Genomic DNA, 13787 nt, shown 5'->3' on the forward strand with positions numbered 1-13787 from the left:
GTGTTTAGTGCACCATAGCTTATAACTGCACAATGGTACAGAGGTTCCTGCGTTTTTAAAGCCTACAGGTTAATAGCAGATGGGTGTAAGAGGCTGTAGGTAAGGGAGTTCAGCAAGTCAGGGGGTGCAAAATTGACACAGAAATCAAACTTTCAAAATTAATTCATTCAACTTTTAATTTTAAAATACACATTCTCTGAATAGTCAACATGTAATAAAAAATAGTACCAAAAAGAAATCCATATCTGTTCTGAAAAAAAAAAGAAAATAAATAAAACAGAACATAGAATATATGTGGGTTCACTGTAGTTGAATAAAAACAAAAATGGCAATATTGTTTGCCTTTTTCCTAAATTTAACAACGATAATAAAATATTTTGATGTTTAATTTTTTTTTTTACTGGTGTTATAATATTTATCAGATGTACATAATAAATGTAGACAGGTACTTAGGTACCTCTATTTATGTACCCGTATAAAAACAATACATATATTAATACCTACTGTTCCTTTTTTAATGATGCACACTGCTCATTGTTTTCTTGCTCGGGGCACCTCCTACCTTTCTCCTCCTTTCCAAAACATAAAAACAGGTTAAAAGCAAGCAACAGGTAACAGTGGGCAAACTGACCGCAGCAAGTTGCAGAAGCAGAACAGGTATGGGAAACACTGGAAATTATGCAGTATACACTGTGTGTATATAATCGTATATACATCTACGAAGGAGTTTTAATTTGTTGATTTGTTAAGAACCCGCCAATAACAGTTTAAACTTTAAACTAAAAATGGTTTTACCAGATTATGGAAAACCACATACATTTTCTTTGTTTACTTAAAATAATTCATTTTGAATATGCCAAAAGGTCAGATCTGCATCTACCACTAGTTCAAAATCTTTGAAATTTAATTACAACTTAAATAAATGCTAATCCAGTTTTTATATAAATTTTTACTTATTTATTGTAATAAATATGTAGTATTTGGGGACTATATTGTTTCATTATACAAGCTTTCTAGAGTTTGTTTAAAAATATTAGGAATGTTAGTGAATGCTGGGCAGATCAACCACATAGGATGCCAATTTATTGAAAGGTCCTTAAGATTCTAATTTCTTGGATTTACTGAACTGTGTAGGAAAGAACAGCATGTGCTGTGCTTTCATATGCAGCTCTTCCTCTTACAATGTTGGATAACTCTACAGTAACAAAACAAATGCATGTGTCTCATTGGGGGCAGCCATATGGATATACATTTTGAATAAGAGTGGTTATGGTTGCCAATCCAGAGCACCAGACACCAATGGTCTAAGTTCCAGTAGAATACCAACTGGATCAGAACTGGAAATGCCTAAATCCTACACAACTGGTGTGCCTTAAAGACTGGTCTAGGGACCATTTCCTAATAGTGACCCTTTAAAATCTAGTGCTTTTAAAGCAAACCTGAAAGTATGAACTAGGTACGCCATTTGATAACACGGAGTGCTATAGTAGTGAACACGGAGTATGCATTAGCACTAGATACTAGAGAGGACCACAACCAATCAGAGCTTACCAGGTGTCTATACTTCAATGTATGTGGAGTGTTTGACAATCATGATTCTACCCCTGCATTCCATAGTATTTGGGATTGATGGAAGTCCAAGTTTGACACTGTGGTTTCTTTACTGACCTAATTTCTCTACCCTCCTCTACCTCTTTCCTATCATATCATTCACTAACGATTCTTCTTCTATGATGACTCTTTTCTTACTTGCGCAATATACACGTCTGCATTATTTTGGCTATTAAATATAGCTAGAATCAGACTTCACTGCTACCACATACTTTCTACAGCATAGCTTGTACCACTGTACATTTAATCTGTGTATAACATAGTGCCATTTCCTTCATAAAGGATCAGAAAGGATCAGGATAAAAACGTGCATTCCTGACCCTATAGTGTTAAAACAAACTATTTAGGTTGCTGCCCTCCGCAAACACTCACCTTTAAAACTTGTAGCAGTGCGTGTGTTTGCAAGCACTGACTCTGCCTTGATCCGCCTCCTTGGCTCAGATATCAGAATTTACAATCTATGCCAATCCAATGCTTGTCAATTGGAAAGCTTTAGGAGGCCAATGGGCACGCGCTGCAAAACGTCGTGCTGGACAATGCATCTTTATGGGGAAATTTCAGTGCCATCTCAGTGACTGCCACTGGGGGTGTCCCTAGTCACAATGTAAACACTGCTTTTTCTCTGAAAAGGCAGTGTTTACATGACAATGCCTGCTGGGACACACTATACTCACCAAAGCAACTACATTAAGCTGTAGTTGTTCAGATGAGTATGGTGTCCCTTTAATATTTATGATGTAAAACATTTTTAAGAAAAAAATCTATCAACATTTTACTACTATGTTTTCATTTGGCATAATATTTTTTTAATGAAGGCTGTAAAATTAGCATAAAGAGTTAGAACACAATAGCAAATTCATGTATAAATTGCTGTCCAGAGTTACCTTAAAGCAGGCTTCCCCAAACTCCAGCCATCCAGATGTTTCTGAACTACAATTCCCATGATTCGCAGCTTATCTATTTCATTCATAGAATCTTGGGAGTTGTAGTTCAGCAACATCTGGGGAACGGAGTTTGGGGATGCCTGCCTTAAAGGAACACTATAGGGTCAGGAACACATGTATTCCTGCCCCCCTCCCCCTTAACTCCCTTAAAAGGTAACACAACTTACCTTATTTCAAGCACAGTGTGGGTCCAACGGTGCTGGCCCGTCCCCCGATCTGCCCCCTCGCTGACATCATCAGAAGTATTATTTCAGCCAATCCAGTGCTTTCCCAAAGGGAAAGTATTGGATTGTACGAAATTGGAAAGGAGGCAAGACTGGGGTGGGGCCAAATGCCAGCTTGGCCAATCAACATCTCTATGAAGAAAGTTCAGCATCTCCATGCAGAGCGTGGAGATGCTGAATGTCAGTCCTGCACACTAGGGAGCAATGTAAACACTGCAGTATTCACATGAAAATGCCTGCAGGGACTGTCTATACTCACCAGAACAACTACATTAAGCTGCAGTTGTTCTGGTGACTATAGTGTCCCTTTAAGAAAAACATTTTTTTTTTTTTACAGATTATTTATATATTCATTTATCTTTTGCTGAAAATTGTGGACATATTAACCCCTTAAAGACAGTGACAATTGTGCAACGTCTGTACGAAAATAAAACCTAGAATTTGTGATATCTGCTTGTTCCACAGTAATTTAAGAGTTTCTCTATAAGTGCACCCATATATTAATGCACCCACACACATTAATTGAACCCACATATATTAAATGTTGTTCCTAAATGAATAAAAAATACTATATTTTAATATCTTCTATGTGTACCTAACACAACATTAAGTATGAACAAAAATTGTATACAAATCTTACACATTTAGTGCAACTACATAACTCAAAATAGATTCACTTATCAATCCGTCAAAGATGTAAATTAATTTTTGATTGTCAACGCTAACTCTACACCAATCCTACCCCTAACCTTATGCTTACACTATCTCTACCCCTAACCCTAACCCTGCACCATCCCTAACATAGCATTAACCTTTGCACTACACTAACTCTACAATAATACAATGAAACGTGAAACGTAGTGGATTTATGAGTTATGATTACGTTTTACACAAAACGTGTAAAATCAAACCAATAAAACTTTTCCTCCAGCTCATTTGGTGTGTCTATATGCAGAATTGTATGTTTTTACTGTTGGTTTTTGTATAAAGTACTGGTTTTACATCCAGGAAGAATCCTCAGAGTTTTCAATTTTTGCAATGTAAACATCACTTTCAATGTTCTGAGGTATGCCGTTCGCATAATGCTTTATGTACATTTAATTTATAAATTGTCCTTTCCGATTAAACAATCAGAACAATCATTGAAACATATTATATTGATAATCATTAAAATAATACTAGCATTAAAACAATAGTTCTATGTCATACAAATAAAATAAAATATGGAAAATACTCCACATAGCTATGCATGATATTTTAAAATGTTTTTCTATACTTAGGTGTCAGGTGTTACCAGCATGATGATAGTGATTTATTTAAATGTCAGCTACTAACTTAGAACTTGGAACCAAGAGGGGGACTACGGGCCTAGCCAGGTGTGTAATCAATCAAAAAGAGTGACAGCCTTCTCTGCTAGAAGATCCTACTTGGATGACCTACCAAGATAGAAACATTATATTCACACACACAGCCTAACCAGACGTCATCTATATTTTATTATTTCCATGAAATTCCTCATTACATTCAACATAATATTTCCCTGCCTAAAAGATAATGGCATATTTGCTGAAATATGATATGAGGAATTGTTCTAATGTAAAAGGTAACTCTTGAAGGATCTAGTGTAACCTGCAAATAACATTATCAGTTCAACTTAATGCTAAAGTATATACAAATCATATCAATTAGCATACATAATGATTTAGAACACTGTTTTCAAACCAGAAAAAAAATCTTACCATAAAAGTGATGTGTGTATTATTGATAGCTAAACTTTTTTTTTGGATGATCTGTTGGTGCCCCTATAACATTAAGTGCCATACTCCCATGGTATGGCCAGGAAGGCACCAATAGCTTCCACGGTATAGCTGAGCATTATGGGAAGCACAATCCATAAAACATCAAATGTAGCGTGGCCACTCTATATATGCTCTACTGAACATCTGGAGGGAACCAAATGTATTATAGGCTCTTTGTATATAGGAATGGTCTATCATAAGACTCCTCGTGATATAAACCCACGTATTTAAAATCTTCATAGAATGTAAGGCTTCTCTAATTGTAAAGTGCTGTGGAATATGTTAGTGGTATATGAATACTAACAAGGAGTAAATAAAAAATAAAAATCTCTTTCAACACTTAGTGCACACAGACCTTCTGTGCCTATTACCCATAGAATGCATTGCCTTGCACCATGATGGGCCTTGTACCCTATGTCCCTAGATACTTTCTCAAGTCATTGATTGCCCTAAATAAAAAAATAAAAACCTCAAGTCAGGAGAAACCATATGCACAAATCTAATATATATATATATATATACACTCATATTAGAACGGTCATAGTGGATTTATATTAAACACACTTGGATAGAGTCAGGATGTAAAATTAAAAATTAAAATGCAGGAGTGAAAAATTAATAATAGTTTTCCTTTAATATAAGATGCACTTGTAGAGCTATTTTCATCTTGATCGCATTTTTTTATTAGTATTATTCATGTTCTCACAGGAGGTTAAAAAAAAATCTAACTTTTTTTTCTCTGCATTAAAATGAAATCTTAAATGCTCTAAAACAAGAATCCAAAAAAGTCGTAAAAACACACATTCTCGGGATTTATAAGGTTTCTAGGGTTACCAATATATGAGAGAACAGATGGTGAAAGCTTAGCTGGAAAAGATATGTCCGTTTAAAATTCCCAGCGCCCAGCAAGAGATTTCCTCAGTTTAAAGAATTGTACTTGTCGTAGAGAGTGTGTATGTACTTGTGTGTGTGTGTGAGTGTGTGTGTGATTCTGAGTACTAGGGATCCAGGCAATGCCAAGAAGCCCAGAGGGCTGCTTTGGTGTAGTGAGAAGGCTGAGTATTACGGAGATTGTGCCACCTGTCTGTTCTCACACTACCCCCACACATCGCTTTGCTTTATGTAAACACTGCTTACTCTAGATTTGTGGCAGAACTTCCCAGGAATTCAGATATCACGAGATACCTGCATATTCTGTCTGGGATGTATGGACAGTGTGACAATGTCTCATCTATCCTGTACCTTCAACAAAACTAACACGACTCAATATGTACCAAGAAAGGTAAGAATAACTGAATAATTATATTAAAATATGCCTTCTTCATATTCAGTATGTTTACAATACTGTACAAAAGTACAGATGGGGATTCATAAATGACAGGAGCACTGAGCTGTGCAATAATACTGAGTCTACATGTCGTTTTTTACATCTCTATTTTTCCTTTTTCAAAGTTTGATATATTTTTACACATTTTGTAACTTCTTACGCTCTTCTCTTCCACTGCCAGCGTTCTTGTTATTGCAGATGGTCATTTGCTGTTAAAATTTTTTCTTAATTTTGGATTGATCAATTGGACATTTTTATTTTTATATTTAAAAAAAAAAAATAGGTTACAAATACTGATTGCACACAATTTGCTGAGATAAATGAATTGTGTTGGTTTTTAATAATTATAATTCAATGCGTTGACATTGTTAAGAAAAAAATGCATTCTGTTGAAAACTTTTCAAGATATAATAAGGATTGTAAGGATTATATACCATCAGTAGAAATATCACGTCTATATCAAGAGGACAATGACTTAAATTTAGGGAGAGGGAAACTTCAGTTATGAAATACTTTTTTTGCAGAACTCCTTATGTTTAGTTTTTTTTTTGTAAGAAATCCTTGTTATGTTTTAGTATACATCCACAGTTCCCCTAAGCAATGGTCAGGAAGGAGGCTCGGGATCAAGGACACCAGATATATAAATAGTACATGCACAGTAAACATTTGTGCATTACACTGGCTTAAGAGAAGAACATTCATGGGACAGAAGCCAACCAGTTTAATTTAATGATCACAAGACTAAAGGTCCAAGTGTCATAATAAGGTTATATCACACCTTATCTTCTCTCCATTTTCACAGCAGGATTTAACAGTAATGTTTGAAAATAACCACATAGATTATATAAGCAAATAAAATACGCAGTCTGTGCTTTGTATATTTAACACCTGATGTGGTACAGGTGAAATACACAATTTTGTAATTAATTATTATTGATGAATGGATAATAATTCAAAATAATTTTAGGTAATTTCATAGCTTAATTTATTATACTGTTGCTGGAATTAAGTAACTATTTTGACTATACAACACGTACACCGCAAATATAAAATATAATTAATTCACATGACTCCTATTTATTACCTTATATTTAAATGCAGACACATACAGAGCAGGGCTATAATAAAATAATTGTGAAAATAAACAATGAAGGGTTAACGGGGCAGTCTGCCCACCATACTTTGTAACTATTCTTGAGTAATCAAGTCAAGAAATGGTTAACGTATATATAACTCTATACCCAGGAGTGAAGTTACCATGCCACATTACTCTGCTGGTGCTTAGATAGAACTATCGTTCTAGAACTAGTTACTGAGTTAGCTGAGTAAGCAGAATCTCACCTGACTTCATTCTCAGTGTGACTTCGGTTTTTGTAGACATTTGATTACAGCACAGAAGTATCACAAGTAACCCGAGGCATATGGAAGATATTGCTGACAAACGTTGTAGTGATGTAGTTTTTTTCCTTTGGGATACAGATAAATAAGCTTCTCTGAGAGAAAAAAAATACGGGAATATGATACGGTTATGTGCATAGCCCCCCCCCCCCCCCCCCCATCCCCCCCCCCACACACTTTTTCAATATAGATTTGTTTCTTTCCCTGAAACACTGCAAACTATTGTTTTATTCATTAAACAGCGGGGTGGTCTATCCACTCTAGTCTAAAGTTTTAATCTACGCTTGAAGTTGGCTGAAAAAATGTCATTGCAGGTCACCCACTCAGGCCTTCTGTTTGAAGTTGGATCATACTCACTATGTTCACTAATATTCAAGTATAACATTTGTAAACTTACACAATTTTGAAACAAGCTTGACAGTCTTTTGATGCAGACTGGCTTTTACCCAAAGCTCCTTGATGATCAGTGTGAAAAAGCAAGCCATAAAGAAGCAATTGTGGGGGGGTGAGGGTGCATTTGTGGCTTGGCCCATGTTTCAAGGTGGATGAAATCTTTGTAGTATCTCATGTTTGGTAGTTAAACTGCAGAAAACATGAATCGCTCCGTTTTCCCAGTTCACGTGTAGGCCAATGCTAATAATGACTAAAGCTATAAAGATATGGCATATAACCTCTGGTCAGTACTCAGTCATAGGCCTGCAAGGGATCAGAGAATAGAAATCTGCGATACTGGAGGCACTGTACTGCTGTTGCCTTTACCAAGAACATAAATGAAAGACCCCAGGGTAGAAGATTTCTCTCCTCCTTCTTCTTCTACTGGTTTTTATCACACAGCTAAACAAGATGAGGCTCTTTAAGGTAGGTTACCTCTGAGTATATTCATTAAAATAGCCACATTGTTTGAATTATATAGGGCAGGGACAAGTATCTTAGGGCAAGCAGGATTCAGCATTGTGTGTTGTCTTGACTTCTTCGTGCCCTAAGGCAAAATGTAGTATGCAGCCTGTGCTTTTAATGTTCTTCATAAAACATCTTCATAGTTTCATTTTTATCAGGAAAAGTGAAATGATTCACTGTCATATTGAAAATGAAGACAGGGCAGTATATAATTTAGAGGAGGATGGGCAGAGAATGGACATTTTCTGTATAGCTCTAGGTGTTTTGTGAGCACATAGTAAATTCAATTATTGCTGTTTCTCAAGCACTGGGATAGTTTGCCTCATCTAAAATATAAAACAAAAACTGAAAATTACCCAGAATACAGGAGGAATATAATAATCCTAATCCAATTTTTTTTTTTAAAACGATAGTTAAAGAGGCATTGTAGTGTCAAGAATACATGTATTGATGACACTTTAGTTCTAAAACCACTGTTTAGGTGGTTGACCCCCCTCCCCTTGGGGTATAAAGGTAATTTACTCACATCTGGCCCCACACATGATCCACCTCCTTGGCTGACATCTTCAGAGTTGATGATCTCAGACAATCACAATGCTTTCCCACAGGAAAGCATTAAAAAGCATTGAAATGACTGGAATAGTTAATTATGCTGGGAAAATCAAGCACTTTGGTTCTTTAGTTGCTCCTATGTGACCAATGTTGTGACTACTGTACCAATTTATAGGACACTATGGGCTATTTAACAATGAAGTTGATTGGTTTTGGTGCATTCTACTATTAACATACCATTCACTTCAGTTTGCATTGCTTTTATTTGACCACAGTTGTAAATCCCACACCTCTCTATATGACTGCAATGTTATTGCATACCTATGAAGTTTATGTGTAAAACGCCTAGGAACTATTATAAGATACTATATAAACAATCCATTTGCCATCATGGAGGGGGTCAGTTTACTCGATGACATGAAAAATAGCCTGTGCAGTTTCCAGATGTATATCACCCGATTAATAATGTGACTAGCTAACTACACAGGAATGAAGTGTATAAACTTAAACAGGCTTATCTGTCACCACATGGCCAGGAACTGTCCATCATTATTACTTTATTCTGAAATAGCTCTGTCAGTGTACATTGAGTTAGACAAGGAAGCAAAATACAGACACACATGACATTCAATCTTTGAGTTACAGGAATATAGTTTAACGCATAAACGCATTCTGGTTCAAGAATGGACATGGAATAAAACTGAATCTTTGTGAAAACATTTCCAAGAACGGACAGGACTCGATTTTGTGATCCTGTCCCACTGTACGATTGTGTTCCCCAATGTCCCACATCCAGGGAAACCAGGACAACTCAATATGATTTCATAATTAGATATTATCATGCTACTGTGCAGTGGGCAGTAGGATCATGCAGAGAGAACTTAATCAGTGCACTCTGAATGGTCCTGTAGGTTGTGAGGTAGCCGCAAAGCTGTATGTGCACTCTGAATGGTCCTGTAGGTTGTGAGGTAGCCGCAAAGCTGTCTGTGCACTCTGAATAGTCCTGTAGGTTGTGAGGTAGCCACAATGCTGTCTGTGCACTCTGAATGGTCCTGTAGGTTGTGAGGTAGCCGCAATGCTGTCTGTGCACTCTGAATGGTCCTGTAGGTTGTGAGGTAGCCGCAATGCTGTCTGTGCACTCTGAATGGTCCTGTAGGTTGTGAGGTAGCCGCAATGCTGTCTGTCAGCCTTGTGTGCTTGATGCCCAGCTGACAGGCCCCTTCAGTGAGTGGGCAATGACTCTTTGATGACCCTTCTACCCGTCCTGATTCCATACCAGGTATGTAGGGATAGTAGGCCTTTCCTGCCATTTTATTTTATCCCTGTGGCATAGGCACACGAGGTGGTGGCATTGGGTATGCCAAGTTTGAATTACTCGTGATTCTGTTGGCCATGAAAGTGCTATATTATTTAATCTTGCATGCACTTCAAGATGATATTTAGCCCTACAGGCATGTAAGTAATGTTATCCATCCATGGAGCACGGCTTACGTATTTTTATAGAAGCAACAATGGCAGTTGCACTTAATGAGAGTAGCAGGTCTGGGGCCTACAATTACTGGATTCAGGATAGCTAGCAGCTGTGTTGCAAGATCATGCATTTTAGCAATCCCGATTTTGGCAGAATAGTCCCTGTTGTAGGGTCTTGATACTTTGTGTCTCGCTTTTGATTGAAATGTCCCCAGAAAGTGTATCATGAGGACATCAGTACATGTGCTCGCAGTAGGATGCGGGCAATAAGACCATGCAGCATGGTGTAACACAGCTCTCTGCGTGGTCCACCCTTCAAGGGGCCCAGCGTGCAGGATTAGCAGTCACTCTGGAGTGCATTCATGCCAGGCTGATAAGCCCATTCTTCAGACAGACCCACCCCCTTTAGGTGGAGTCAGTAATGTGATTCACTTCACTGCCCTGCCCCTTATATAACCTACCAACCTGTGTCTTGTTTTATGGGACACCAGTGTTGGGGATCATATGAGAATATTGCAGCGTTTATTTTTCTAAAGTAATAATAACTGTGAATGACGTCAGTCAGTCAGATGTGCAGCTTTTGGGGTGGGGGCCTAAGGCATTTTAATTTTTCCTTTATACTTCCCCTATCTGATATGTTGTGTTCATAAATATATTAATATATAAAATCATAACTAAATGTAGTAAATGGAGATAAAATAAAATGTCCTCTGACTATTGTATGATCTGTTGAAGAGTGTATTGATTGAGAGTTTTGACGGCATCCTTAGCTGCAATGAGAACCTTGAAACTATTAAATACAGATGTCTTCTTTAGCAAATAGAATTCAAACCATTTTTCAAAATTCCATGAACTGAATAGTCTGAGAGAGTATCTGGGAATGTGAATATCACAGGATTGGAAATGTTTACAAAAATCTGACTGCAAACTGATCAAGTATAAAAGAGTATGGTGGCAGCATGACTGGTCATAGAAAATTCTTCTTGGCTGACAGCAGACAAATAGATCCACATGTTAGAAACTGCTGTTTTAAAGGGACACTATAGTCCCTACAGCTTAATCTTCTGTCCCTGCAGTGCACTGTAAATACTGCCTTTTCAGTGATACGTCAGTGTTTACATTACTGCCTAGTAACTCCTCTAGTAACAGTCACTCAGATGGCCACTAGAGGTGCTTCCTGGGTCAGTGATGCACAGTGTGCATCACTGGCGCTCTCCATGGAGATGCAGTACACTCTCCATTGAAATGCATTGATTTAAGATGCTGATTGGTGCAGTGCGGTGTTTTGCGGGACTGGAACTCCACCTGCCCCTATATTAATCTGGCCCTGCGACTAAATATAAAAAGGTGTGTGTGGGGTAGAGAACAATAGGACAAATCACATATTAAAACATCCAACAAGACTGCACAGGCGGCAACCTATGGCGCACCGTCCTGGGGGGTGCTATCACCGGGTGACCAGAAGCAGGGGCTCATCACAGTGATCCCCCTCCTGCTGGTCACTTCACATCTACTGTATCTTCTATTCAGTCTGACAGAAAATGTTTACTGAGAGCAACTAACAGCTTCCTATCAGATCGGGAAGACGATACAGAAGATCCTCTACAGAGGTCTACGTGGCAACTCTACAGGGAGGTTAGGAGGCACACCAGGAGGGGAGAGTGAGGAGTTAAAGAGACCACAAAGGGAAGGAGGAGGGTGAAAGAGACCACACAGGGATGGGGGGAGTGTAAGAGACCACAAAAGTATTAGGGGGGGACACAGTGGCTATGGGGGAGAAAGAGACACACAGAGAGGCTGTGAGGGAGAGAGAAAGAGACACACAGATGGGCTGTGGGAGACATATAGGAAGACTGTTAGGGTGAGGAACAAACACATAGAGGGGTTGTGGGGGGGGGGGAGAAAGAAACACACAGAGTGGCAATGGGGAAGAAACAGACACACAGAGGGGCTGTGGGGGTAAAGAGACACACAGAGGGGCTGTGGAGGGAAGAAAGAGACACACAGATTGGCTGAGTGGGAGAAAGAGGGTCTGAAGGGCTAAGGGGAAGTAAGAGACACACAGAGGAGCTGGGGGACAGAGACAAGGTGCTGGGGGGAAGGAGACACACATAGGGCCTGAATAAGGGGAAAAAGAGACACACACCGAACACAACAGTTGTAAAAGTGTAACTAAAAAAGCAGATTTATATAATTAAAAAGATATCTCTGATTATTTTATCTCATTAAAACAAGCATATGTAGTTTATATAAATGTATTGTTATAAAGATGTACATGTCTCTTTACAAGCAGGAGAGCTTAAAAATAAATTGAAAAACTATATTTTTTGCTTTAATTATGTATAGGTGTCATATAAAAAACATGTAATGAGCTTGTTATTATAACAGTAGTGAGAAGTGTCAAACTCGGTAATATCCCTTCCTTCTCTCATCTCTGGTAAGAGAATAAATGTACTTTGCCCTACAAGCCTGCACGTCCAACGCTGCGCTGCAGAGATGAAAGCAGATGGTATCGGCTGGGCACTAACTCTTTTTTTTTGCCATTATTTATGTCACTTGGTTGGGCAGCTGCTGTTATTTTTAGCTTCAATCTCCTTTCAGATAAAAGCCTTCTTTTTCATGATAGCCCCACTGCCCTCTTACCCATAACATAAGCATATAACGCTTTTACAGCTTGATTTTTTTTTAAAAGAGGACAAAAAGATGCCCTGTAACCAGCTGAGTGCCAACCAAAAAGTGCGTAATACATTGCTAATCCGCTAGTATTTAAAGGATTGATTTTGGTGTTAAACTGCCTTCTATCCATTCAATGTATTCTTATTCTACAAATATTAAATTGTAATCATGCTCTGATAAGCAGAAATGTTCACCTAATCAGAACCGTAAATTAAGCTGGAAATTGTTATATCAACAGGTATCAAAGGAGGCAACGTCATGGCTGTTATAAGGACTGCAGGATATATACAGCATTTTGGGGCAAAGTTCTAAAACTGGAGCAATAACTATGGAAACTAATAAAATGTTTTTTGCTGATTGCTCCATTATTAGAATTCTCCTCCAATATCGGACGTCAGGCATTATATAAAAAATATCTTTATATAGAAGGATTGCACATTAGTCATCATTTTGAAAAGTGATCATGAGGCTGTTACAGTTTCTATAATGATCGGTTCAGTTAGATGCCCATGTTTAGATGCACTGGGAGTTACATCAAACTGGGAGTACATCAAACTGTTCATTAATGGTTACTTATAAAATGCAATCAAATGAAAGAGAGACTAAAATGCTTATTTTAAAGTGCACTGGTATGAAAAACGTATAAGGATAAAGTTGGAAGTATATTTAAAAAGATGAATACAATGAAGTCAGATCCATGCCAAGATGTTGCATCAAAACAATTGCTTTATTCACAAACCAACTCCAGATGCACTTCTGCAGAATTTCATAACGTAATATTGTTTGTATCTTTGGGTTTTACACCAAACCAATTCCTACATAGCTTACAAACAAACTCCAGATGCACTTTTAAGTCATATTCATTGGTGTATATCTCAATGTATTATTC

General features: G+C 37.7%; 1 protein-coding gene across 5 annotated transcripts in view; it reads left to right on the forward strand.

Annotated features, from left to right (window-relative positions):
• Nucleotides 1-632: 632 nt before the first annotated feature.
• NOS1 (nitric oxide synthase 1) overlaps nucleotides 633-13787 on the forward strand; it is a 156733-nt gene continuing 143578 nt past the window's right edge. For 3 of the 5 annotated variants that reach the window (XM_063454191.1, XM_063454198.1, XM_063454199.1), the window contains exon 1: nucleotides 5560-5860. The gene's annotated coding sequence lies outside the window, so the exon portion shown is untranslated. Of the gene's footprint in view, nucleotides 658-5559; nucleotides 5861-8108; nucleotides 8162-13787 lie in introns of those variants that run through there. The other 2 variants (XM_063454192.1, XM_063454194.1) reach the window with 2 other exon arrangements.

The sequence above is a fragment of the Pelobates fuscus genome, chromosome 5 (genome assembly GCF_036172605.1).
Source record: "Pelobates fuscus isolate aPelFus1 chromosome 5, aPelFus1.pri, whole genome shotgun sequence".
Taxonomy (NCBI): domain Eukaryota; kingdom Metazoa; phylum Chordata; class Amphibia; order Anura; family Pelobatidae; genus Pelobates; species Pelobates fuscus.